Raw genomic sequence first — 27,870 nt, forward strand, 5'->3', positions numbered from 1 at the left:
CTAACCAGCTGGCACAGGCTTCTTCTTCATACAATAGAAGGATGAGAGCCTGCGGCCACATATTTATTATAGAGTATTAAACTGCATAACAGCCAAGGATTGTTACTCATGAATATTGCCTTTGAGATTATCCAAAGGCCAAGAGTATTCATCAGGCTAGACCTACGGTGTGCATACAACCTGGTCTGTATAAGGAAAGGCAATGAGTGAAAGACTGCATTCAATACCCTGACAGGGCATTATGAGTACCTGGTAATGCCCCTAGGCCTTGCGAACACTCCAGCAGATTTTTCAGGCCTTTATTATTGATGTGCTCCAGGATACCCTCCATAAGTATGCCTTCATCAACTTGGATAATATTCTAATCTCCTCAAAACCCATGGAGCATATCACTATCATCAAAGATATTTTATAGAGGCTTCTAGACCATAGCTATATGTCAAGTTAGAGAATTTTGAAGTTCGCTACTTCAGTTTTGGGATTCATCATCTCCAATGGCCATCTCAAGATGGACACTATAAAGACCTAGGCAGTCAGAGATTGACCACAAACATCCAGTCAAACAAGTCCAACGATTCCTGGGATTTGCTAACTTTTACCAAAAGTTCGTCAGGAGCTTCAGCTCAGTGGCAACTCAGTTGATGGCTCTAATGAAGAGTTCCAAGGGCCCCTTTGTCTGGACTAGTAAAGCAGAGGCTGCTTTTGCAGAGCGTAAACAGCGGTCCACATCAACTTCTATCTTGGGTTCACCTACCCTGGGCCTTCTCTTCATCATGAACTTGGATGCCTCGGACATCAGATTGGATGCACTTTTGTCTCAACAGTCACTTTCAGACAGTAAACTGCACCTGTGTGCATTCTTCTCCTGGCACCTATCCATAGCAATAAGAAACAATGACATTCGTAATAAAGAATTGCTCTCGGTCAAGTTGGTTCTGGAGGAATGGTATCATTGGCTCGAGGGGTCAGGAACTCTTTTACTGTCTGGACAGACCACAAAAATCTGGCTTATATTTAGGAGGCCAACAGAATGAATTCCAGACAAGCCTGGTGGTCTCAGTTCTTCAACCTTTTTAACTTTGTTCTGACCTATCAACTGGGGTCAAAGAATTGAAAACCAGATGCCTTGTCTTGTTAGTTCGACATACCCGAAGGAGAGGAGCAACTTACCACCATTTTGGCCCAAGTGAAGGTGATAGTGCCAATCCATTGGGGAATTGATGAGCTTGTACACAAGGCCCAGGCACAAGGGGAGGCTTCTATGGAGAGTCCTGCAGGTCAACTGTTTGTCCAACAGGTCACAGGTACATCAGTGGGGATATTCATCAAGAATGACTGATCACCCATTGTCAGGACCCCCAAATTTGTCAAGAGAGGGTATCGGTGGTCCGGAATGGTGAAAGAGGTTCAACAATATGTGCAGGCATGCGAGGTCTGCACCTGGAACAAAGAGCCCCATACCCAACCTCAAGGGCTCCTCCATTCTCTCCCTGTGCCAGACAGACCATGAGTGCACAGCTCCATGGACCTTGTCATGGGTCTTCCACCTTCTGGGGTGAAAACTGTCATCATGGTAATTGTTGATCGATTTGCAAAGAGCTCCAGATTCATTGCCTTGTTCAAGTTACCATCTGCGGCAGATATGACTGAAATTGTCCTGGACCAGGTTTTCAGAGTTATTGGATTTCAGGTGGTCATAGTCACAGATTGTTGCCACAATTCACATCATGTTTCTGGAGGGCATTTTGCAAGCTGATTAGAGCAACAGCAAGACTTTCCTCTGGATTTCACCTGCAGTACAATGGCCGGACCAAGATATGGAATATACCCATCATTCTTTGCATCATCAGTGGGGATGGGAGAGGTTCTGGAGGATTGGAGTGCTGCAGATGTTGTTCCCTTATTCAAGAAAGGGAGTAGAGATAGCCCAGGAAATTATAGACCAATGAGTTGATGGAGAAGATTCCGAGAGGCAGGATTTATGAACATTTGAAGAGGCATAATATGATTAGGAATAGTCAGCATGGCATTGTCAAAGGCAGGTCTGATTGAATTTTTTGAGGATGTGACTAAACACATTGATGAAAGTAGACCAGTATATGTATTGTATATGGATTTCAGCAAGGCATTTGATAAGGTGCTCATTGCATGGCTTATTGAGAAAGTGAGGAGGCATGGAATCCAAGGGGACCTTGCTTTGTGGATCCAGAATTGGCATACTCACAAAAGACAAGGAGTGGTTGTAGATGTGTCATATTCTGCATGGAGGTTGGTGACTGGAGCCTCAGGGATCTGTTCTGGGACCTGTTCTCTTTGTGATTTTTATAGATGACCTGGATAAGGAAGAGGAGGGATGGGTTAGTAAGTTTGCTGATGACACTAAGGTAGAGGGTGTTGTGGATAGTGTGGAGGGCTGTCAGAGGTTACAGTGGGACATCAATAGGATGCAAAACTGTGCTGAGAAGTAGCAGATGGAGTTCAACCCAGATAAGTGTGAGGTGGTTCATTTTGGTAGATCAAATATGATGGCAGAATATAGTATTAATGTTAAGACTCTTGGCAGTGTGGAGGATCAGAGGGATCTTGGGGTCTGAGTCCATAGGATGCTCAAAGCTGCTGCGTAGGTTGACTCTGTGGTTAAGAAAGCATACGATGCATTGGCCTTCATCAATCATGGGATTGAGTTTAGGAGCCGAGAGGTAATGTTACAGCTATATAAGACCCTGGTCAGACCCCACTTGGAGTACTGTGCTCAGTTCTGGTCACCTCACTACAGGAAGGATATGGAAACTCTAGACAGGGTGCAGAGGAGATTTAAAAAGTAAACACGAGGAAACCTGCAGATGCTGGAAATTCAAGCAGCACACACAAAATGCTGGAGGAACACAGCAGGCCAGGCAGCATCTATAGGGAGAAGCACTGTCGACGTTTCGGGCCAAGACCCTTCGGTGTGGGGTTTCTTAGATCTGATTCTCATCCACAACTACCATCGTCATCTCTCTGAGCAGCCAGGGCAGTCAGGAGTCAGCCATAGGGGAGGGTGTCCTGTTACGACGTGCATCCAATCACACTAGCTTCCGGTGTTCAGACACTCGAACTCTCTGGAATATGGATAGCTGGCACAGCACCTTCAAGGGTTCAGGAACCCCGCAAAATGGCAATCACACTTTGGGCACCAAGTATTGTGTATTTAAAGGGCCCCCTTGAACTGAGGTTTGGTGCTCAATCGTAAGCCCAACTAGAGATATCGTCCTGCATTTTGGCTTTGCTCAGTTTTGTGCCATGTCTTGATTCCAGCCTCGGATACTCTAGCACTTGGATCAAAGCCATCCTTGTCAAGATCTCTCATCACAGAAAGGTTAATTAGGTGAAAATGATTTTCCCTGTGGAGCACAGGAGAATGAGGAGAGATTTAGCAAAGGTATACAAAATTATGAGGGGTATAGATGGGATAAATGCAAATAGGCTTTTTCCACTGAGGTTGGGTAAGACTAGAACTAGAGATTATAAGTTAAAGGTGAAAGGTGAAATGTCAGAGGATGGTGAGATGTGGAACAAGTTGCCAGGTGAAGTGCTAGATGTGAGTTCGTTTTCAACATTGAAGAGAGGTTTGGATAAGTACTTAAATGGGAGGAGTTGGAGGGCTATGGTCTGGGTGCAGAGATGGGACTAGGTAGAAGATCGGGTCAGCATGGACTGGATGGGCCAAAAGCCTCTTTTTATGCTGTAGTCTCTAAGACTCTATGATCCTAACTGCAAAACATGTGACTGCAGCCCACAGTTCTGATTCTAGGACAGGTTTAAATTCCGTACATTAAACCCAATAAAATTTGAACTGATTCATTATTCCCCACACCAGATGAAAATTTACTGGCCTTACCTTGTGTATATAGTTGTATTTATTCATAACCGAGATGAAGCGATGCGATGTTTATTGTATGTCATTACCTGTCACTGAGCTAAATGGATGTTAAGAATGAATCACAAAGGGGTTAGAATCACATAAACTAGACAGGTAGATTTAGTGAGTGTTAATGAACTATTCCCCACTGGGAAGTTAGCAGATATCAGTGACCACAGTTTACAACAATTCAGTAGCTTTATGGTTACTGTTACTGAGGTCAGTTTCTTTTTAACAAAAATCCAGATTTATTTTACCACTTGCATTTAAGTTCCACAGCTGCTGAGCTGGGATTCAAACTCATGGCACTCGATCAATGGTTTAGAACTCTGGCTGTTGGCCTGGTGACCTAACTGTGGTGCTACCTCACCCCTAAATTCTGGAACCCACAGTATTGCAGTCACCATCGAGTGCTATCCTGGTTGGTTGCATGAAATGCACCATATTATGTCGTTGCACTGGCTTGTTGACCATTGCTTCTGGTAGTAAAGTCGCTGGAAGGTGAGTTTGTCATAGCATTGTTACTGTACAACACTGAGTGCTCCCAACCAGGGAGAAGGGTCCAAGCCATTAGGCAGTGGCTTTAGCATACCAGTTAGTATAAAGCTTTACAGCACTCATTAGTAATTAATGCTTGCCTTCAGAATGAAGGCCACCTCCTGTGAAGTAGAAAAAGCTAACTGGTTTTCTTCTCTTGATTCTCCTGTGACCAGGACTTTTGATAGGCTCCTTCTGCATTGTCTCTCCTTGTCATCACCTTGATTTCTCCACCCAGTTACTGATCAATCTCTGCCCCGGGAGGTTTTTAGGCAACCGGATGGATGCCAACAAATCCATCTGGTTTGTATTTGGAGTCAGTTTGATGGGAGGATCTGTCTTTTGCCACACCATGCCTTTCCTTACTTTTTTTCATCTGAAAACTGCTAACTTTTATGATCTGTTGCAATCCAGCCCATCTGCCTCTCATTAATCAGACATCAGTCAAACCATCAGCCCTACACGCACTCTGCAAAATAAACAAAAAGGCGTTCTCTCCTAATAGAATGATATGTCATAGGCCCTAAATCTCAATGTGAAAAAGTGAGTTTAACATGAGTAATCCAAGAATTAGAAGACAATTAACCAAACAGAGATCTTGCAGAAAGACAAGGCAAAAGGAAATTTTCTTTGGTTTTATTTTCCTTAATCTGCTGGGTGTTTCCAGCGTTTTCTCCTATCATCTATCCATCATTCCATCTAATCTATCCATCTGTCTATTTGTCTATCTACGTCCACCTTCATTAGTCAGGGAACTGAGTTCAAGATGCACGAGGTAATATAGCAGCTGTATAAATCCTGTTTGGACTGCTCTGTCCATTTCTGTTCATTATAGGAAGTTTAGAGTGGGTGCAGAGGAGATTAACCAGATGCTGTGTGAATTGGAAAGCATATCTCATAAGGATAGGTTGAATGAGCTAGTGCTTTTCTTTTTGGAGCGAAGGAGGATGAGTGCATGGCGCTACACTGTTCTATGTTACGATGCTCCACCCTCTCATTATCCCTCCTTCTCCATTTCCATCCACTTCTGCCCTCTAAAGAATGTGGGAGAGAAAGAATCGATTGAATCTGAAGTAGGTTCTATGTTCCATAATCTTGAGCAAGGCCTCTGATGAACTGTGGAACTCACTAGGTACCTTTGAAACCAATTCCTGTTTCTGTAGACAGAAGTTTCAGAATCATTCTTTAACAGGTTGGAAGTGTGTATTAGCCCTTGCCATTGTAATAAGTCTTTTACAACATGAGGATGAAATCACTGACACTTATGTATATTTTTAGACAAATAAAGAAAGACAGCAACACCTGACTTTGTATTAATGAGACTAAATGTATTTGATTTATTTATTCCTATCATGAACTGTGTAAATAATAAAATAGTTTGCAATTTCTTTCAAAATGTCCATGGGGCATACCTCTGTTTGATCTCATGTCTGAACAGTATTGATTGAACTGTTGCCTCTCCTTTCTTGGCTGCATGCTTAGTCCAGAGAACATGGACTGAACTGAACAGCCTAGTATGCAAATGTTGATCACAGAATGTGCCGGGACAGAATCAGTCTATTAATCAACTGCATTGACACTTCCCTGTACAGGAGCCTCCTCCTTGAATTCTGTGCTTCTCCTTTGAAGTCCTTTCAGGGTTGAGAATCTTTATGAAATAACCAATGACTTCTAAATTTGACAATATTGCCTGGAACATAGAACATTACAGCACAGTTTGTTGTTTTAACCTACTCTAAGATCAATCTAACTCTTCCCTTCCACATAGCCCTCCATTTTTCTTTCATCCATGTGCCTATCCAAGAGTTTCTTAAATGTCCCTGATATACATACCTCTATCACCACCCCTGGCAGGGTATTCCAAGCAACTACCACTCTCTGTGTAAAGAATCTACCTCTGCCATTCCTTCTATATTTTCCTCCAATCATCTTAAAATTATGCCTCCTTGTATTAGGGGAAAGATCCCTGGATGTAAACTCAGTGTTGTAATGGATGCACCCACTTTGTTCATCCAAAATGTGGCTGCATAAATTGCTAAAATCCAGCATGGAGTATTAGGGTAGGTTATGCCCAGGAATTGTGGGCCCTTGACACAGTCCCTGATACTTTGCTGTTTACTAATCAAAGAAGAGCACCCATCTCCTCTTAATTTAACACTTCCCCCCTTTCCCCAGAGAACCATACAACAACACTAGCATGGGTGGAGCATTGGCTGATCAGCCAAAAACAGAGAGTGGGAATAAAGGGATCCTATTCTGGCTGGCTGCCAGTTACCAGTGGAGTTCCACAGGGGTCGGTGTTGGGACCACTGCTTTTATGATGTATGTCAATGATTTAGACTATGGGATTAATGGATTTGTGGTTAAATTTGCCGATGATACAAAGATAGGTGGAGGAGTGGGTAGTGTTGAGGAAACAGAGAGACTTAGGTAGTTTAGGAATGGGCAAAGAAGTGGCAAATGAAATACAATGTTGGAAAGTGTATGGTCATGCACTTTGGTGGAAGAAAGAAATGGGCAGACTACTATTTAGATGGGGAGAGAATTCAAAATGCAGAGATGCAAAGGGATTTGGGAATCCTTGTGCAGCATACCCTAAAGCTTAATCTCCAGGTTGAGTCAGTGGTGAAGGCAGCGAATGCAATGTTGGCATTCATTTCTAGAGATATAGAATATAAGAGCAGAGATGTGATGTTGAGGCTCTATAAGGCACTCGTCAGACCACACTTGGAGAATTATGTGCAGTTTTGGGCTCCTTACTTGGAGCGACAGAGGATGAGAGGTGACCCAATAGAGGAGTATAAGATGATGAGAGGCATTGATCATGTGGATAGTCAGAGGCTTTTTCCCAGGGCTGAAATGTCTAACACGAGAGGGCACAGTTTTAAGGTGCTTGGAAGTAGGTACAGAAGAGATGTTAGGGGTAAGTTTTTTACACAGAGAGCGGAGAGTGCATGGACTGGGCTGCCATCGACGGTGGAGGAGGTGGATATGCAAGGGTTGTTTAACAGACTTCTGGATAGGTATATGGAGCTTAGAAAAATAGAGGGCTATGGGTAACTCTAGGTAATTTCTAAGGTAAGGACATGTGCGGCACAGCTTTGTGGGCTGAAGGGCCTGTATTGTGCTGTAGGCTTTCTATGTTTCTATGGTAGTGGAGCCCAGGACAAGAGGGTACAACTTCAGGATTGAAGGATGTCCATTTGGAACAGAAATGTGGAGAAATTACTTTAATCAGAGAGTGGTAAATCTGTGGAATTTGTTGCCACGAGCAGCTGTGGAGGCCAAGTCATTAGGTACATTTAAGGCAGAGATAGATAGGTTCTTGATTAGCCAGGGCATCAAAAGGTATGGGAAGGAGGCAGTGGAGTGGGGATGACAGGAAGAATTGGCTCAGCCCATGATTGAATGGGCCGAATAGCCCACTTCTGCTACTATATCTTGTAGTCTTATGGTCTAACACGTGTTGACTTCCATTGTGGAAACTAAGACTCAGGGAAGAGGGAGACACTTCCCACATTCACTCAGAGAAACATGCAAGATCTGGGCAGTTGAGGTATAGGCCAAGAAGGGGATAAGGTTGAGCAATGGTCACTGCAAGAAGATATGGACAGGATATGACTCTTGCAATTTGGTAGAAGGAATAAAGGCATAGCCTATTTTCTAAAGGAGGGAACAAATTCAGAAATTAAAGTTACAAAGAACTTGGGAATCCTTGTGCAGGATTCCCTCGAGGTTAACTGGCAAGTTGAGTTGATAGTAAGGAACGAAAATCCCATGTTAGCATTTATTTCCACAGGATTAGATTATAACAGCAAGAATGTAATGCCTAGGCTTTATAAGACATTGGTCAGACCACATTTGGAGCATTGCATGTAGGTTTGGGCTCTGTAACAAAGACGTGCTGAGAGCCGGACCAGAGGAGGTTCACAAGAATGTTCCCAGGAATTAAGGTGTTAATTTATGAGGAGTATTTGAAGTCTCTGGGCCTGTATTCACTAGAGTTTAGAAGACCAAAGGAACAAATTGAAATATACAGATTATTGAAAGGCCTAGAATCTAGAATTAAGTTGGGGTCCCCTTGCTGAGCTGGAGTGGATATGGAGAGGATGTTTCCAACAGTGGGAGGGACACCCTACGAAGGACATCACTTTAGAATAGTGGTGAGGAGGAATTCCTTCAGCCAGCAGGTGGTGAATCTGTGAAATTCATTGCTACAGATGGCTGCAGAGGCCAAGTCACTGGGCACATTTAAAGTGGAGGTTGTTAGGCTCTTTATTAGTAATGGTGTCAAAAGTTATGGGGAAAAGACAGGAGAATGAAGCTGAGAGGAAAAATAAATCAGCCATGATTGAATGGCAGAACAAATTCGATGGGCAAATGGCCTAAATCTGGTCTTATCTCTTATAGTATTTTGGAGATGTTATTTGCAACATATAATGCAATGGGTAAAAATATGCATCACATGTATAGGGATGTTATCAGGTGCATGCTCAATATATGAACTGGCTTACCCATGCTTGATCTTGGGCAGAAATGCACTCTCCAATCTTGTGACTAGCAATATTGTTGGGTCGATCTACACAATCTGAAGATTACACAATCATGTCTAAAAAGTAACTACCATGTGATCCAATGTTTAGGCAAACTTTTACTATTTTAATGGATTAGAATCAGAATCAGGTTTATTATCATTGATATATACAGTGAAATGTGTTGCTTTGTGACAGCAGTACAGTGCAATACCTTAAAAATATTATTATAAATTACAATAAGAAATTAAAACAAATAAGTAGTGCAGAAAGAGAACACATTAATGAGGTAATGTTCAATGGTTCATGGACCATTCAGAAATTTGATAGTAGAAGGGAAGAAACTGTTCCTAAAACATTGAGTGTGTGTCTTCAGGCCCCTGTACCTTCTTCCTGATATTGAGGCATGTCTTAGATGGTGCGGTTCCTTTATGATAGATGCCAGCTTCATTGCCTTTTGAAGATGTATTCGATGGGAGGCTAGTGCCCGTGATGGGGTTGGCTTCGTTTAGAAACATCTTTTCCCGATCCTGGTGGTGATGCATCCAGCTTGAATGCTCTCCACGGTACATCTGTGAACTTTCAGACTTGCAGGGCAAAGATTTACAAAGGTACCCACTGTATGGGACAAAGATTTACAAAGTGGACAAATTGTTCTTGACTTCAGTGCCATTTGGCTAATCCTTCATTCTGAAGCCATTCCTCACAATTCTTAGCTTCCTTACTCAGGAAAAGTATCCTATCTGCATCTACTTTAAGAATTTTGCGCCACTGATTGAGGTTGGAATTAGTTTATTGGTATCAAATGTAACAAGATACAATGAAAAGCTTGTTCATACAGATCAGTCTGTTACACAGTGCACTTCGCTAGAATAAGGCAAGACAATAACACTGCAGAATAAAGTACAAAACTAACAAAAAACTAGTGCAATTCTACACTGCCATCATAGCGAGCATCCTCACATCTGGGGTAAACAGGGACTGCTGCCAGTAATGAACCAATTGGATTAATGATAAATACATCTGGTTCACTGAGACTCCGTTGGGGAGAAAATTTATCCATCTTACCTGGTCTTGTTTATTAGAATTGGAATCAGTTTATAACTATCACATATGCCAAGATACAGTGAAAAGCTTGTGAGTTCCTTAACAAACATTGTCAAGGATATCTCCCATCCGTTCCACAATCTCTTTGACCCCCTATCATCAGGCAGGAGGTACCGTAGCATCAGGACAAGAACTGTTAGGATGGGGTACAGCTTCTTCTCCTAGTCCATCAGACTATTGCACTCTCTGTTATCACCCAGATCTCATCACGTATGAAGTGCCAGTGGTATTATACTGTTTACTTTTTGACTTTACACTAAATGTCAATCTTCTGGAATATATTTTGTGGTAATGTAAATGGTAAATATTACCATTTATTTGTAGTAATATTATTTTCAGTGTTGCGTGAGTTACTGTACATGTACTACATTATGCATGTTGGTCCGGAGAAATGTTGTTTTATTTACCTGTATATAGTGGAAGGATGATAAATCTGAACTTGAAATACTGTTCATACCTATCAAATAATTGCATGGTGCATTGAGGTGGAAGAGAGTAAAACAATAACAGAATGCAGATACAGAGTAATCAGATACCCTTCCATTTTTTAAAATTCTTGACTAATGTGTCAGATCATCCCAGGAGCTAATTTTGCTGCTCTGCTTCATTAGTAAGCATATCTTTATTTAGATGTGGGAATCAAAATTAAACACAATACTCCAGGCATGTTCCCACTGAGACCTCGTAGAACTGCAGTGAGATATCTCTACTCTTGCACTCAAAGCCTCCAGCAATGACCCAACAGATAGATCATTTGCCCTGCTAATTGCTTGCTGAACCTGAGTGTTAGTATGGAGTGAGCACAAGGACACTAATGCGCCTTTGAACACCTCCCAGTGCCCCACCATGTGAAAAATGCTTGCAGAGTTAAATGCTAGAGTGGGCATCCTCCCTCTCTACTTCAGACTAGCTGTGGGGTCTTTTATATTCACCTGAGGGTAGCAGGCTCAGCCTCAGTTTAGCACCTTGGCTGGAAGCTGACAGATCCATACTCCCTCTGCTCTGCATCCGTACTCCAGACTGGCTTGTTCTCAGGTTACTAGAGTGGGTCTCGAACTCTCGGCTGAGATAAGAGTGGAACCTACTGAACGCAATTAATTAAGAATCAACTTTATCCACCATTTATGTATTAAGAATTTGCTGCACTGTGTTGGAGTGACAGGCAACAGAAAGAACAACATTCAACAGTTATGAAAACTGATGACTTATATGAAATAAAGTTAGAAATATAGATATGGAATAAAATTTTAGAGATACAGCAGTACAGCAGTGATTAGCCCTTTCATCCCAACAAGCCTATGCTGCCCAATTACACCTTCTGTATGCCTCCAATTATTCTACTAATTTGTACATCTTTGGAATGTGAGAAGAAACTGTATCATTTGGAGGAAACCCACATGGTCACAGGGGGAACATACAAGTTCCTTACAGGCAGTGGTGGAATTGAACCAGGATCGCTGGCTCTGTAAAGCATTAAGTTATCTGCTATGTTACCATGTGCTTACATACAGTAAACAGCAGCATGTATTTACAATGTAAAACAGAATTATAAAAAGTTGCTTAAAGTGTTTACAGGGCAGTGCAGTGATAGGGGTAGTAGATAGAGAGGGGCGGGGGTGCTAACTAGAATGGTTGATCAGATTAACTGCCTGGGGAAAAAAACTTTTAAGATGCTGTGATGTTTTTGTTTTAATAGCCCTGTAGCTTGTTCCAGAAGGGAGGTTTTGAAAAAGGCATCTGCTGGGTAGATAAGGATGGGGTTTTCCTTAATCCTGTCTGCTAAGGCCTTCCTTTATGCAGAGACCATGTTGGTTATCCTTATACTGTATTTTGTTTGATCTTTCCACTTTGTTCGACCAGTGGGAACATCTACTTCTTACATTAGTTACTCATACGGTGGATAGCTCTATTAGATCTAAACACAAGAAAGTCTGTAGATGCTGGAAATCCTGAGCAACACACATAAAATGCTGGAGGACCTCGCAGGTCAGCAGCACCTATGAAGAGGAATAAACATTCAACATTTTGGGCTGAGTCCCTTCTTCAGATAGATTAATCCATTTATTTTTTATTTAGAGTTACAGCACAATAACAGTCCCTTCCATCCCAGAGAGTCCATACTGCCCAATTACACCCACGTGACAAATTAACCTCCTAACATGTATGCCTTTGGAATGTGGGAGGGAACTGAAGCACCCAGTGGAAACCCACGCAGTCATGTGGACAATGTAAAAACTCCCTATAGACAGTGGCAGAAATTAAACATTGATCTTCCAAACGCTGGCACTGTAAGTCGTTGCAGTAATAGCCACTCTGACCACTTGGTGCTATAATGGACCTGTATTACCTGTGCTCTTTACTTTAAAGTTGTATAGCTACAGTACTTTATGGTTAAGTTATGTTTTTCTTGTGAATGCTGTTTATCTGATGCTGCTGCAAATAAGCCTTTCATTACACCTGTGCATATGTGTACTTGTACAGATGACAATAAACTCAACTTTGACTTTTACTCTGATCCTATTTAAGCCTCAGACACTTCTTTAGAACCCTCCAACCCTGCAGAGGTCTAAGCAATTATTCTCTGCCATTTTTTTTAAGATTAGATTAGATTTATCAGTCACTTGTATCAAAAATCCTGAAGCTCATTGACAGCAGTGCCCTTTCTGAACACAGCTCGCGATTAAGGTCAGCTTTGCTACATATACATAAAGTGGAGGTTGATAGGTTCTTGATTAGTAAGGGGAGAAAGCAGAAAAATCGGATTGAGAGGGATAATAAAACAGCCATGATCAAAAGGGCGGAGCAGACTTAATAGGCTGAATTTTGCTCCTATGTCTTATGAAATATACAGTGAAAAGCATAGTTTGTGTCAACAAGGATGTGTTGGAGTGCCAGCAGGTGTTGCTTTACATCTGGTGCCAACATAGCATGACCACAGTGAAAGAACTAGCACACAATGTGGGGCACAAACACACAACCCTGGTATTAGGAGTCTCATGCTCTACCATCTGAGGTAGTCAGACTTTCCTCATTATTTCTGGATCCTTTTCACAACAGGCTGCAGAAAACTCCAAGCAAGACTTCTACAGCAGCTTCCAAGTGACCCTTTTGTGCTTGAGTTCCATGTCACCAGATACAAAGCCAAATAGTTTAGTTTTTCATGGCTGTAAATTGCTTGCAGCTGCTCTCCCTCCAAACTATTTTTGTAATGTCATATAACTCTGCATCTTTTTCCTAAACTCTCTGCTCCTCTAGCACTCCCATAACCATGTGGATCTCCTGCACACTGTACCTCCCATTGCAGCAGCACACATGCTCCCTGAGCTTCTCCTTCAAGGTCACCTCTTTCACCAAGCTCTGGTTGCTTGTTCTGTTTCTTCTCACTCTACTTAGGCCCTGCTCTGTGGTAAAGCTAAAGTGCTTCCATTGAGTGTGAAAAGCCTGATGCCTGGCAGCTGATAAAGTTTAATTAGACAATTTACACTCAGTAGCCACTTTATTAGGTACACCTGTACATCTGCTTGTTAATGCAAATATCTAATGTGACAGCAACTCAGTGCATAAAGCATGCAGACATGGACAAGAGGCTCAGTTGTTGTTCAGACCAAACATCAGAAAATGGTACGAAAAACAATAAACATCCAGTGAGCTGCAGTTCTGTGGGTGAAAATGCCTTGTTGATGAGAGTGGCCTGAGAATGGGCAGACTGGTTCAAGCTGACAGGAAAGCAACAGTAATTCAAATAACCACACAATGTAACAATGGTGTGCAGTTGGACATCTCTGTATGTACAACACATCAAACCTTGAAGTGGATGGACTACAGCAGCAGAAGATCAAGAACATACACTCGGTGGTCACATTATTTGGTACAGAGGGTACCTAATTAGAGCCCATTAGCTATTCCTAGGAGTATATCCAGAACTCTTCGTGCAGCTAGCTTACCCTTTCAGAGTGAATGATTATCATTGGAACACTTCACTGCTGGGAAATGTTCTGATCTAAAACATCCACCTGCTTTCTGATGGCATAGAACGCCACACCACAGGGGGAAGCTATTTACATGCTGATCTTCGGTGGATGTGATTAATCTCAGCTCAGTCTGTAGAATATGGGTCTTCAGCTCTTGTTTTAATTGTGGTGAAGGTTTTTATTGTCCCATCCTTTCAGACAGGGACTTCCACAGCCCCACCTGTATAGAGTTAAATAAACCTTTTCCTTTCTAATCTTTCCCAAACAAAGAGAAAATCTGTAGATGCTGGAAATCCAAGTAACACACACACCTGGTGACCATCCTGCCCTTTTCCTATACTACATCGACAACTGCATTGGTGCTGCATTTCCTGCATCCATGCTGAACTCGTCAACTTCATCCACTTTGCCTTCAAATTTACCTGGTCCATTTCCGACACCGCCCTCCCCCTTTTCAATCTCACTGTCTCTATTCCTAAAACAGCTTATCCACTGATGTGTGTTATAAACCCATGGACTCTCACAGCTACCTGGACTATACCCCTTTTCCACCCTGTTACATGTAAGAACGCCATCTTCTTCTATCAATTCCTCCATCTCCACCACATCTGCTCTCAGGATAAGGCTTTTCATTCCAGAATGAAGGAGATGTCCTCTTTTTTCAAAGAAAGGGGTTCCCTTCCCATACCATCAAAGCTGCCCTCAATTACATCTCTTTTATTTCATGCACATCTGCTCTTACCCCATCCTCCTGCCACCCAACTAGGGATAGGATTCCTCTTGTCCTCACCTACCACCCCACCAGCCTCCATGTCCAGCACATAATTCTCTGAAATTTCTGCCACCTCAAATGGGATCCCACCATCAAACACATCTTTCCTTAATCACCCCTCCCCCTGACTCTCTGCTTTCTGAAGGGATTACTTCCTACATGACTTCCTTATCCATCAGTCCCTCCCCACTGATCTCCTCCTGCACTAATCCTTGCAAGTGGAACAAATGTTACACCTGCCTCTACACCTCCTCCCTCACTATCATTTAGGAGCTAAACAAACCTCCCAGGTGAGGTGAGATGAGTCTTTTGGGGTCATATACTGTGTCCGGTGCTCTCGGTGTGGTATTTTGTATATAGGTGAGACCTGACGTAGATTGGGAACTGCTTCGCAGAGCATCTACACTCCATCCGCCAGAACAAGCGGGATCTCCCATTTCCATTCCGACATGTCCATCCATAGCCTCCTCCACAGTCGTGGTGAACAACAACTTATATTCCGCTTGGGTAGCCTCCAACCTGATGGCGTGAACATCGACTCCTCAAAACCAGTAATGCCCCCACCCTCCTCCTTCACCATTTCCTATCCCCTTTTTCCTCTCTCACCTTATCTCCTCGCCCACCCATCACCTCGCTCTGGTGCTCCTCCCCCTTTTGTGTCTTCCATGGCCTTCTGTCTCTTTCACCAATCAACTTTACTTTACTTAATCCCTCCCTTCAGCTGTCACCTATCACCTTGTGTTTGTTTCTCCCTTTCCCCCAACTTTTAAATCTACTCATGCAACACACACAAAGTGCTGGTGGAACGCAGCAGGCCAGGCAGTATCTATAGGGAGAAGTACAGTCGACGTTTCAGACTCTACTCCTCAGCTTTTTTTGCCAATCCTCCCAAAGGGTTTTGGTTGGAAACGTTGACTGTACTCTATTCTTAGATGCTGCCTGGCTTGCTGAGTTCCTTCAGCATTTTGCGTTTGTTCCCCTTCTAATCTTTTTCTACTTCCCAACCTGAATCTCAGAATAAGAATCAGAATCAGGTTTAATATCACTGATATGATATGATATGATATGGATGGTAGTTTGACTCCCAGGTGCCAGGGTCTGGGATGTTTCTGATCGTGTCCACAACATCCGGCAGTGGGAGGGAGAACAGCCAGGAGTTTGTGGTACATATTGGTACCAATGACATAAGCAGGAAAAGGGAGGAGGTCCTGAAAGAAGACCACAGGGAGTTAGGAAGGAAGTTGAGAAGCAGGACCACAAAGATGTCATCTCGGGATTACTGTCTGCGCCACACAACAGTGAGTATAGGAATAGAGTGAGGTGGAGGATAAATGCGTGACCGAGGGATTGGAGCAGGAGGCAGGGATTCGGATTTCTGGATCATTGGGACCTCTTTTGGGGCAGGAGTGATCTGTACAAAAAGGACGAGTTGCACTTGAATCCCAGGGAAACCAATATCCTGGCAGGGAGGTTTGCTAAGGCTATTGGGGAGAGTTTAACTTAGGATTGCTGGGGGGTGGGAACCAAACTGAAGAGACAGAGGAAGAGGAGGTTGACTCACAGATAGAGAAAGCTTGGAGACAGTGCAAGAGGGAGGATAGGCAGGTGACAGAGAAGGGACGCACTCAGACCGATGGTTTGAGATGCGTCTATTTTAATGCAAGGAGTATTATGAAAAAAACGGATGAGCTTAGAGCGTGAATCAGTACTTGGAGCTATGATGTTGTGGCCATTACAGAGACTTGGATGGCTCAGGAGCAGGAATGGTTACTTTGAGTGCCAGGCTTTAGATGTTTCAGAAAGGACAGGGAGGGAGGTAAAAGAGGTGGGGGCATGGCACTGTTGATCAGAGGTAGTGTCACGGCTGCAGAAAAGCAGGAAGACATGGAGGGATTGTCTACAGAATCTCTGTGGGTGGAAGTTAGGAACAAGAAGGGGTCAATAACTCTACTTTTTTTTAAGACCACCAAACAGGGACATCAAGGAGCAGATAGGGAGACAGATTCTGGAAAGGTTTAATAATAACAGGGTTGTCATGGTAGAAGATATTAATTTCCCAAGTATCGATTGATATGTCCCTAGAGCAAGGGGTTTAGATGGGGTGGAGTTTGATAGGTGTGTTCAAGAAGGGTTCTTGACACAATATGTAGATAAACCTACAAGAGGAGAGGCTGTACTTGATCTGGTATTGGGAAATGAACCTGGTTAGGTGTCAGGTCTCTCAGTAGAGGAGCATTTTGGAGATAGAGATCACAATTCTATCTCCTTTACCATAGCATTGGAGAGGGATAGGAACAGACAAGTTAGGAAAGTGTTTAATTGGAATAAGGGGAAATATGAAGCTATCATGCAGGAACTTGGAAGCATAAATTGGGAACAGATGTTCTCAGGGAAATGTACGGAAGAAATGTGGCAAATGTTCAAGGGATATTTGCGTGGAGTTCCGCATAGGTACTTTCCAATGAGGCAGGAAAATGTTGGTAGGGTACAGGAACTGTGGTGTACAAAGGCTGTTGTAAATCTAGTCAAGAAGAAAAGAAGAGCTTACGAAAGGTTCAAAAAACTAGGTAATGTTAGAGATCCAAAAGATTATAAGGCTAACAGGAAGGAGCTTAAGAAAGAAATTAGAAGAGCCAGAAGGGGCCATGAGAAGGCCTTAGCAGACAGGATTAAGGAAAACCCCAAGACATTCTACAAGTATGTGAAGAGCAAAAAGATAATACATGAGAGAATAGGACCAATCAAGTGTGACAGTGGAAAAGTGTGTAAGGAATCGGAGGAGATAGCAGAGGTACTTAATGAGTACTTTGCTTCAGTAATCACTACAGAAAAGATCTTGGTGATTGTAGGGATGATTTACAGCTGATTGAAAAGCTTAAGCATGTAGATATTAAGAAAGAGAATGTGGTGGAGCTTTTGGAAACCATCAAGTTGGATAAGTCACTGAAACTGGATGAGATGTACCCCAGGCTGCAGTGGGAGGTGAGGGAGGAGATTGCTGAGCCCTTGGCAATGATCTTTGCATCATCAATGGGGATGGGAGAGGTTCCTGAGGATTGAAGGGTTGCAGATATTGTTCCATTATTCAAGAAAGGGAGTAGAGATAGCCCAGGAAATTATAGACCAGTGAGTCTTACTTCAGTGGTTGGTAAGTTGATGGAGAAGATCCTGAGAGGCAGGATTTATGAACATTTGGAGAGGCAAAATATGATTAGGAATAGTCAGCATGGCTTTGTCATGCCTTCCGATAGGATGCAAAACTGGACTGAGAAGTGGCAGATAAAGTTCAACACAGATAAGCTTGAAGTGGTTCATTTTGGTAGGTCAAATATGATGACAGAATATAGTATTAATGGTAAGACACTTAGCAGTATGGAGGATCAGAGGGATCTTAGGGTCCGAGTCCATAGGACACTCAAAGCTGCTGCGCAGGTTAACTCTGTGGTTAAGAAAGCATATGGTTCATTGGCCTTCATCGATTGTGGGATTGAGTTTAGGAGCCAAGAGGTAATGTTGCAGCTATGTTGACACTGGTCAGACCCCACTTGGAGTACTGTGCTTAGATCTGGTCACCTCACTACAGGAAGCATGTGGAAACTATAAAAAATGTGCAGAGGAGATTTACAAGGTTGTTGCCTGGATTGTGGAGCATGCCTCAGGAGAATAGGTTGAGTGAACTCGGCCTTTTTTCCTTGGAGCGACGGACCTGATAGAGGTATATAAGATGGTGAGAGGCATTGATCGTGTGGATAGAGTTTTTTTCCCAGGGCTGAAATGGCCAGCATGAGAGGGCACAGTTTTAAGGTGCTTGGAAGAAGGTACAGAGGAGATGTCAGGGATAAGTTTTTTATGCAGAGAGTGGTGAGTGCGTGGAATGGGCTGCTGGCAACAGTGGTGGAGGTGGATACGATAGGGTCTTTTAAGAGACTCCTGGACAGGTACATGGAGCTCAGAAAAATAGAGGGCCATGTGTAACCCTAGGTAAATTCTAAGGCAAGGACATGTTCAGCAGAGCTTTATGGGCCATAGGGCTTGTATTGTGCTGTAGATTTTCTATGCGTCTATGTTTCTATATATGTTGTGAAATTTATTGCAATGCAATACATAAAAACATAAAAAAGACTTGTGTTCCACAAAGGATTTGCTTTATCCCAACTGCTTATATCTGTCTTATTCCCATCTTGTTAGAGACTTAGAAGACTAGAGCACAGAAAAAGGCCCTTCAGCCCATCTAATCTATACTGAACAGTTGTTCTGCTTAGCCCGATCAACCTGTACCTTGACTGTATCCCTCCCATCCATATACAGTACTTATCCAAACTTCTCTTAAATGTTGAAACAAAGTCTCGTCCACCCGTTCTCCCTCTGAGTGAAGAAGGTTCCCCTCAGGTTGGAGATGTCCCTTTCAGATGTGATATTCAGTGAAACCTGATCTGCCAACACACATCCTGCAGCACTATACTGAAGAAGATCAGAGGAGTTCTCCAAGATGCTCCAAACAATATTTATCCTGAACTGTGTGGGGGCTTACTTGTAGTGCTTCCTGCGATATATTTTTGTACTAGGCTCCAAAAGTGCTTAATAATGTGTAAAGTCAGATGTTGAAACTTATTTTCATAACTTTCTCCTTTAGTCCAAGGGGTTTCTTAAAATCTCTGCTACTTATTTTATTGTTTAAGAGTCTTGACATTTTGTGACTAATCTTTGTAAAAGAAAAAAGTGCCTTTTAATTTTCTTCTGGTTTGCACTTATGCTCCTTTTCAGTTGTTCCAATTTAAAATTTGTAGTTTTCCTTTATTTTTTATTGTTCCTCTGGAATTAATTTTTGTTACCTGTCCTGTGAGCACTTATAATGTTTTAAGTTTCTGATTTCTGAATGGTCCATGAACTCATGAATTCCACAGATCCACCATCCTCTGGCTACGTAAATTCCTCCTTATTATTTCTGTTCTAAAGGAACATCCTTTTATCCTGAAGCTGTATCCTCTGGTCTTAGAAAACAAATTTCATGTCATATGTTGTGATAATAAACCTAATTCTGATTCTGATCTCTCCAGTAAGTGCCAAGCTTTGATACTGACATTTCTCCTTACTGAAACCTACTGATTTGTACCCATTTTGTTCCCTACTTAACTATTTCCCATTATACATCTGCAGAGATACTAAAACTGCAACTGAAGTGTAACTACTGAGACTCAGAAAGCATGTGTTCCAACTTACAAAGTAATTGCTGGAAACCCTTTGCATGTGAACTTTGGAAAGTTGAACAAGTGTCTGATCTCTTTTCTTGACAGACCTTGATGGGGGTTGGCTGGTGATTGCATTTCTCCCGTTGGCTTTCTCCCAATCACAATATTTATGGTGTCTTTCCTGGGTTTTGTCCAGGCTCTGAAATAATGGCAGACCATCAGATGACCCAATTGGAAATTCCATTCCTTTTTGTTACTGGTTTCTGTTGAAGGATTGGAAAGGTGAAATGGTTAGTTGTTGCTCACACGATTGACATAGAGTCATAGAACACTACAGCACAGAAGCAGGTCCAAACTATTATGCTGTGACTAATAGTTAGTCAGTGCCAAACTACTATGCTGCCTAGTTCCATCAGTCTGAATCTGGACCATAGCCCTCCATACCCCTCCCATCTATCTACCCATCCAAATTTCTCTTAAATGTTGAAATTGAGTCCATATTCACCACTTCTGCCGGCAGTTTGTTCCACACTCGCACCACAGTCTGAGTGAAGAAGATCCCCCTCATGTTCCCCTTAAACATTTCATCTTTCACCCTTAACCCATAGCCTCTAGTTTTAGCCTCAATTGAAACTCAGTAGAAAAAGCCCAGTTAGATTTACCCTATCTATATGCTTCATAATTTTGTATACTTCATTCTCCTACGCTCCAGGGAAGAAAGTCCTAACCTATTCAAAACATCAAAACATACAGTGAAATGAATTGCTTGCATCAGCGACTAACACAATTGGAGGATTGAGCTGGGGTCAGCCTGCAAGTGTCGCCATTCTTCAGGCATCAACATTGCGTGACCACAACTTACTAACCCTAATCTGTACATCTTCAGAATATGGGAGGAACCTTGAAGAAACCAACACAGTCATGGGGAGAATGTAGAAATTCCTTACAGATAGCGATAGGAATGCTGACACTGTAGAGCATAAAGCTAACAACTATGCTAATGTGCCACCCTATTTAGGTCATCACCAACCAACTTCCAGAACTGTAGAATCTATCAGTAAAAGTGCCTTAATTCAAAAAATATTTCCTTCCACTGACTGAAAATCAAAAGCTACAGATGTCAAAATCCTGATGCAAAAACATAAAATGCTGGACATCCATGAAAACATTGGTTCTGGTTCTTTCTGCACAGATTCTGCCTGACCTGCTCAGTGTTTCCAGAAATTTATGCCCTTACGCCTGCCTTTGTCTTGCACAATCTGGAGATGAATGAAAGCTCATTAGCTCCAAGGGGAACCTCAGGAGTGAAGCAAGCATCCCCTTCCTCACCTTTATGTTACATGTGAGTCTGAAGGAAGGTGATATCTGGTTAGCCTCCATCCTGATTGCATGAAAATCGATTTCTCTAACTTCCAGTAATTTCTTCTTCTTTCTCCTTCTCTCTTTTTCCATTCCCCAATCTGGTTCCCCTCTCGCCCTTTCTCTTCTGCTTACCTGTCCATCTCCTCCCTCGGGTGCACTTCCTCCTTCCTATTCTCCCATGATTCACTCTCCTATCATATCAGACTGCTTCTTCATTAACCTTTACCTTTTCCACCTATCACCTTCCAGCTTCTTACTTCATCCCCTCCCCCACCCACCCACCCATCTTCCCCCTCACTTGGTCTTGCCTATTACTGGCCAACTTGTATTCCTCCCTCTCCCACTACCTTCGTGTTCTGGCTTCTTCTCCATTTCTTTTCCAATCCTGATGAAGGGCATTAGTCCAAAATGTCAACTGTTCATTCCTCTTTACTGATGCTGCTTGACCTACTGAGTTCCTCCAGATTGTGTGTGTGGCACTGGATTTCCAGTATCGGCAGAATTTCTTGTGTTTCAGTCAAGTTTGTTGTTATGTGTGCTGGTCTGGTGAGGCACTGTGCAATGAAAAACTCGCTTGCAGCAGCATCACAGGCACAGGTTCAGACAACACACAGAACATAAACATGCATAAATTATACTCAAATTATGCAAGACAGTGAAGAAGGGGAAAACACTGAGGAAAACAAAAGAATAATGCAAAAAAATCACTTGTGCACCCCTTTGGAACTACCACACATTTCATATTTTGTTGATTATGTTAGGAGTGCTATTTCACTAATTGTCAAGTACTCAAAGTCAAAGTATATTTATTATCAATGTAGGTACATGTACCATATGAGATGATACTTGCTGTAAGAGGGGAGATGACTCTGTGACACAATAAAAAAGAATCATGTTGTGCCTGAGAACAAGCTTTGTTGAGTTTCATAATGGATGGTGCATGGCAGACAGGTGTAAATGGAGTAGGATGCATTTCCCTGGAGCAAGTACTGGAATAGAAACAGCCGAGAGCAAATTTCCTGCCCATGGTGGTGCCAGTACCTGCATCTGCCAGGTAATTTAACAGCTCTATTTGCATGAACCAAAGTGTAGCCAGCCATCAGTCCATGGCCTATGGGTCAGTCCAACCTTGGCCGAATAAGATAATTCAGGGGCTGTAAAATTGAGCCAAGCAGTAGGTCTATCAAATCCAGAGAGAATGAAAAAAGCAGCAGTTGGAAATGACACACAGGGCAATCGTTCCCACTTAGGCCAGCCTGAAAATTTCACTCCAATGGTTTCACAATAAGCTGAGGACTTCTTTCTGGGAGAAAATTTGTTATTTAACTGATCCCTACAGAGCAAGTCATGACATCATGGGAGCTCATTGGGTGCCCATTGGCTCCCATGTTCACTACAGCACCATAGTGAGAGGTCAGAAATCATTCCATTGGTTGGAAAAAATTTAGATTGTGAAATACTCAGCGTAAAAGCCGGTTCTTCAGGATACCTCTTCATATTCCACTGCAGGGCAATGGAGTGTCAGACCACTCAGGCAGGAGGTGGATTAGGCTGTGAGGATTAATTTCTTTACCAGGTGGTGGTGAATCTGTAGAATTCATTGACAATGACTGCTGTGGAGGCTAAGTCATTGGGTATGTTTAAAGCAGAAGTTGATAGCTTCTTGATTAGTAAGAGCATTAAGGGTTACAAGGAGAGGTCAGGAGAATGGGATTGGGAGCAATAATAAATCAGTGAAGATGAAATGGTAATGCAGACTCTATGTGATAAATTGCCTAATTCTGCTCCTATGTCATGCTTATATGGCTTTATGGTGCCTATATCATGAGGTGTGCAGGGAAGTGAGCAAATATAGATATGTACATAGAATCAAAGGATCAAAAGGTACTCCAGCACTGAAACAGTCATAGAGTCATAAAGTACTTCAACATAGAAACTGGCTATTCAGCCCATCTAGTCAGTGCTGACCTAGTCTTCTACCAAGTCCCATCTACTAGCACCTGGACCATAGACCTCCATATATTTGTCATCCATGAGTCTATCCAAACTTCTCTTAAATGTTACAATTGAACCTGGACCCACCACTTCTTCAGATGGCTCATTTCACCTGATGAAGAAGTTTCCTTCAGATTCCCTGTAGATATTTTGTCTTTCACCCTTAAGCCTATGACCTTTAGTTCTAGTCCCATGCAACCTGAGGGGAGAAAGCACAACTTGAGAGCATTTAGCATAGCCTTCCAAAGAAAACTATGGAACGTTAGCTTTCTGTGAACACTCCCTTATTTCTTTATGATGGGTCTGTTGTCATTGAAGACCCAGGTAGTCATCATTCATGTGTAAATCTTAGCAACATGGCTATTTGGTTAATTTTGAGTGCAGGAACAGACCAAGGTTATTTGCTCTGGCAATATTCTTCATCCCGTAAAAGCAGGACATGGACAATTGATTGAGAGGGGGAATAGAAACCTCAATTTGGAGCTTCTTCCCCCAGACTGTGACACTTCTGATCACCATGCTACCATCCAATACACATTATGTATGACAGTGCCAGTAATAATAACACCATTGTATTTTAACTAATTTTCCTATACACACTTTATATCAACTTACATATCTACAGAATACTTTATTTATCTGTTAATATTATTTTATGTGTTGTATGTACTGTGTTTTGGTCCCCGGGGAACATTGTTTTGTTTAGCTGTATACAATTAATGATGATTAATTTGAACTTGATCTTAAGATATGGGCTGGGATGTACTATGGTGGAGCCCAGGGAATGCAACAAGACCTGACATCTGTTCTCAAACCATCAGTGTTGGTGTGATTTAGTAGCACCATGATTTAGCAAACTGGTTCCTCGGCAAAGCATGCCGCAAACTATTAAACCTGTGGGAGAAAACTTGATACAAGACTGACTTGTTTGTACTGGCCATTTTCCATTTCTCCTCTCCTGGGCAACTGAATTCACGATGGGCAACAGTAAATGTGGAAGCTTTAGAGAGTGTACAGAGGAGATTTACCAGGATGCTGCCTGGATTAGAGAGCATGTCTTATCAGGATATATTGAGCAAACTAGGGCTTTCTGTTTGGAGCAAAGGAGAATGAGAAATGATTTGATGGAGGTATGTGTCTGTGTGATTGTATCTATGTCACCACACATGTGTGTATGTGTTCATGTGTTTTATATCCACATGTGTACCCATGTGTGCATGTACAGTACATATGTTCTGATCTGTGCGTGTGTGTAAGTGTAAGTATATACAAAAAGTGTGTGAGAGTTAAGTGTGTATATGGTATATGTAGGTATGTGTAAGTGTGTGTATGAGTATATAAGTGTACATGTAAGAGTGTGTGGGGTAAGTGTGTGTGTCCATACACAATGGGAACATTGTACAACCGCTCTCTTCCACTGCCATCGTCACCACAACACTGTCCGCCTCCACAATGAAACACTACCTTTAACGCAGAGAAGCAACCGATCGGAAAGGAACGTGTCCTGAAACACAAGATGGGGTGCGGGGGTGGGGGGAAATGTCAGGACAGGTTAAGGCAATGTGGGAGCAGGAAGGTCGGAAAGAAGGGAAGGTAGAGAGGCGAAAGGAGGGAGTTCCAGGGCTCGGGGTCTGGGTAACAGCAGGCATGACCATCAACAGAGGGGTGAAGGAAACGTGTTTGTGTGTGTGGGAGGAGACGCAGAATTTTGGAGGGAGAAGGTTTGAAAGCAGGGACAAACGTGAGAGTAAATCTGGAGACCGTTGTCTTTTCAGAGCAGAACGGGACATCAGTTCCAGCGATTACATATGGCCAGACGCCTGGGTGGGAGCTGGCATCGCCCTCTGCTGTGCCACCCCCACTGGCAGTTTAACCTGCCAGCGCACTTAGGAAGGGGGAGCTGGTGATCGACTTGTCATTCCGAGCACAGCCCTGGTAAGGCTTACTTTGGCAGCTTTCTGAAGTGCATTTATTTAAAAAAAGGGTCAGAACAAAAGGGGGAACTCAGTATTCAAGCGGCGTTCCCTATCCCTCGCCGCAGCTCACTCCGAATTCACTTGCAAAACACAGCTCAGTTTGGAAATATAATGGCTTTTCCACCCTCCCTTCTGTTAAACCTCTACTGTAAAATATGTTCAGTCATTACAGTAAGGAGACCCGCAGATGGAGAAATTTAAGAGTGCGTTTCCCATCGATTTGAAGTTGGCCGACTTTATTTTTATGACGCACAGGGCCACACTTTGCAGTTTACGTGCCGTCCCACCGTCTAGTTTTGTTCAGACTTTATTTGGAGCAGCTTAGAAAGGGGCACAGTTTCTGCAGTTGGGTTTTGAGGATTTACCTGACACCAGCGGAGATGGGCGGGGAGGGGGAGCTTGCTGAGAGCCTGGCAGAGAAGCAAATATCACACTAGACCTGCCACAAACCCGCAAGAAAAGGAGCAAAATTCAGGGAAGTACCCCACAGATCGGAAAGCTTTAGTGACATGGTGTGAGGGCATTTGATATATAGGCAGGTATATCCAGACAAGGGGCAATAAGAGGCAGAGTGGACTGTTAAAATTAAGCGGGATACAGCTAAATCAGGATTTCCGCAGTACCACGTTCACTGTGGTCATCCAAGAAACAAAATGATTGGAATGCTCCAAATATATTTACGTGTCATGCAAAATCAGAATCCTATTCGAGAAAGGAAAACTACAAAAAAAAATTCTCCGGTTAACTATAAGCAATGTTGCATTATTGTGTAAAGAGGTATTGCAATAAATATTGCAGCTTCACAGCATCATCCTTTACGGATTGAGTGGTTTGTCAGAGTCTGTTTTCGTTTCTCGAGATTTCAAAGTTAAATAATATCAAAGTACATATATGTCACTATATACAACCCTGAGATTCATTTTCTTGCAGGCATTTACAGTCGATACAAATAAACACGATATAATCAATGGAAAACTGCATATGAAAGCTACTACAAAGACAAGTAACCAATATGCAAAAGAGAACACATTGTGTATATAAAAATAATAACAATAAATAAATAATATTGAGAACGTGTGTTGTAGAGTCAGCCCTTCAAAGCTAGTCCATAGGATTATGGAATCAGTTCAGTGCTGGAGTGAGTAAAGTTATCTACACTGGTTCAGGGGCATGATGGAACATCAATTCTGAGCAAAATTGCTATTTTAAACGCTGTAGTAATTAAACACCATATAAAAAAATAAATCATTGGTGATAGAGACGGTGTTACACATTTATACTCAGCAGTAATATGAAAGCGAAGCCGCTATTGATATAACTGCACAGAGTCAGTTTTGATCGGGCGTTTGGAAAGTCAGCAAGCACATGTCTATTCAGTTGGAACAATTCGAATTATATATTTTGCAGGCATACAGAGCAAGTGGCGACATTAGCACTCCAAGTGGGTTCAAATTAATAGGTGCTGGTCTGTGCGAAGCCGCTGGCTGTAATGACGTGTAGTACAGAATGTCAGCAGGATCTTCCTTAGATCGAGGGATAACCGAAGCTTCTTTTTGATACCAGAAGAAAATGAGGAAAACGAGAGGGGGAGAACAAAAGGAAGAAAAGAGCACTAGGTAGTTGGGGGGTGGGGGGGAGTGAAAGATAAAAATTGTAGAGAAAAGGGCATTAAAGAGAGAACAGAGAGGAGATGATGGATAAAAAATGAGAGAGCGGAACACGAATCAAAATCAGAATCAGTTTTAATATCACTGACATATGTCGTGAAATTTATTGTTTTGCGGCAGCATTATAGTGCAACAAAATATTCTAAATTATAATATGTATGTGTGTGTGTAGTGTGTGTGTCGTGTGTGCGTGGTGTGTGTATATATGTGTAGTGCGTGTGTGTATGTGTGAGTGTGTGTAGTGTGTGCGTGGTGTGTATATATGTGTAGTACGTGTGTGTATGTGTGAGTGCGTGTGTAGTGCAAAAAGAGAGCAAAAGTAGAATGAATGAGAAAGAGAGAGGAGAAGTTTAGGGAGGGGGAGGAGGAGAGAGGGGAACAGATATAACGGGAAAAAAACCCAATTTAAGTCCTAATGAAGGGGCTCAGCAAGAAACGTCAGCTGTTTATTCCCCTCCGCAGATACTGTCCGACCTGCTGAGTTCCTCCAGCATTCTGTGCATGTTTTGCGCTGGATTTCCAGCGTCTAAAGAATTTCTTGTGTCTATAATTTTATTTCTAGTATGTTATATGAGTTCTCAGAGAATGATGCGCGGTTTTTCTAAGTTGAAGGAAGTTTTCATATTATAAGAGGGATGCCTCGTAGAGAGGGCTGGAACACTGCTGTAGCAGAGGTTTGGATTCACAGTCACCACTTTATCTGAATATTGCCTAAAAGCCGGGGAAAGGTTATTTAGACAGCGCTGAACGTTGGCGAAGGGAGCTCCTGGTGCATGCGCTCATGCACTGATCGGGCTTTTGTTGCGGACTTGAGCGGAGCAGTTAGCAACACGCCAGTTTAGCAGATGCGAGTTGTTTTAT

The 27,870-nt window shown here is 42.5% G+C and overlaps 1 long non-coding RNA gene across 1 annotated transcript in view; it reads right to left on the minus strand.

Moving 5' to 3' along the window:
- Positions 1–9,604: 9,604 nt before the first annotated feature.
- The window catches only part of LOC140740096 (uncharacterized), an 82,219-nt gene continuing 63,953 nt past the window's right edge, over positions 9,605–27,870 (minus strand). Inside the window, exon 4 of the long non-coding RNA XR_012101795.1 lies at positions 9,605–20,272. This is a non-coding gene — a long non-coding RNA (uncharacterized lncRNA). The remainder of the gene's footprint in view (positions 20,273–27,870) is intronic.

This window comes from Hemitrygon akajei, chromosome 16 (assembly GCF_048418815.1).
Source record: "Hemitrygon akajei chromosome 16, sHemAka1.3, whole genome shotgun sequence".
Taxonomy (NCBI): domain Eukaryota; kingdom Metazoa; phylum Chordata; class Chondrichthyes; order Myliobatiformes; family Dasyatidae; genus Hemitrygon; species Hemitrygon akajei.